We start from the raw sequence: 1,446 nt of genomic DNA, 5'->3' as shown, positions 1-1,446 counted from the left end.
GTATTTGTTGTATTTGACCCTTGATGTATCCCTTGTATGATTGCAATAAAACTTTGTGTAGATTTTACTGGTTTTCAGGCTAACTTTGGGAGGGGCTGGCTAAGCAGAAGAGGTAGCTATGAAATAGATGTATACATGATTGTTTTGGGAAGCTTTCTTTTCTCTAACCCATTATTTCAGCTTTTTATTAAACCATAAATTTTAAGCTTGATAAACCTGTTTAGAGTGAAAAATCATATAAGCTCTTAGAAGGCTAAAAGGTGATTTTTGCTGGGTTTTTGAGTATGAAAAATTAGATTCAGTTCTTAACAGGAGACAGCAAACCTGCAGTAGATACAGATGTGCACAGAGAGGTAGTCTTTTAGCTAGCATGTGTGTTATTGCCCCTGAGGCAGCATGGGGCTAGTCCAGCTCTGCAAGTTGTCACAGAACCTTTAGCTCTTTTCTTTTTAATGGCATTTATTGAAGAGTCTAACTTTCAACTTCAGCTAGTTCTGTGCAGTGCTGACTGCTGAGAGAAAAGAGCTACCTGAGTCTTCAGAAACCTCAGTGCTCTCTTGTGCTGGACTTACCTTTTCTTTGTGGATATAGTTAAAGCACACCTCTGGAAATGCATATGCCAACTGCATCAAGTAACTGAAACTGCTGAACCTGTTCAGAGGATTTCTGTACTGTTATTGGAGCCTCTTGGTTTCTTCAAAGTCTGTTCTTACTTTCTTATTTTAACTTCCCCTACCTGAAAACTGGGAAGAGGAGCAGAAGTGGGGTGTCAGGGCTTTAAAATGGTGCATTAAGTTCTGGATCCTGCAGCCAAAGGAGACTCTTTAGCTATTTAGTTGGAAGTAACATTTATACCTTTTGGTTGCAAGTGTATTTCACATGAGTGCCATCTGGTAGAGAATCTTAACTTCTGTCTCTGTAAGGCAAAGATTTCATAAAACTTGATGAACTTAACTTGAAAGTAAAGAAAATTCTCAATCTGGACTCCACTTGTCAGAACAGTTTTACAGGCCAGCTAAAAGAGGTACAAAATGTCTTATGTTTTGAAGATACAGTCTAAGAAATATTTATTACTGGAATTAAATGTGGAAGTAGGAAAGGGAGGTAAATGATAGTGGGAAAGCTGTTGTGTGATTGGGTATTTTTTTAGTTTTTTAAACCTAAAGTTCCTAGCCATCCTTACATTTCAAGAAGTGATATGCCCTTCAGTCTACTGGTTAAGGTCTTTCTCTAGACCAAACAGACTGCTGCATGGTTTTTGACTAAATACAAATTACAATTGCCTAAGATGATCTAACAAGATTCTGTTAAATTCTGCAGTCTTAAGGAGAGGGGTTTTTTATGTTAACTTACAGATCAGCTTAAAAAAAAGTCTCTACGAGTGATACAGTGGTCAGAGCAGAAATATTCTTTGTACTTGAAGACAGTTTGCCATTAAAAACAACC

This window comes from Tauraco erythrolophus, chromosome 3 (genome assembly GCF_009769465.1).
Source record: "Tauraco erythrolophus isolate bTauEry1 chromosome 3, bTauEry1.pri, whole genome shotgun sequence".
Classification (NCBI taxonomy): Eukaryota; Metazoa; Chordata; class Aves; order Musophagiformes; family Musophagidae; genus Tauraco; species Tauraco erythrolophus.
The sequence above is the reverse complement of the archived record's forward strand: the minus strand, read 5'-3'. Positions refer to the sequence as shown.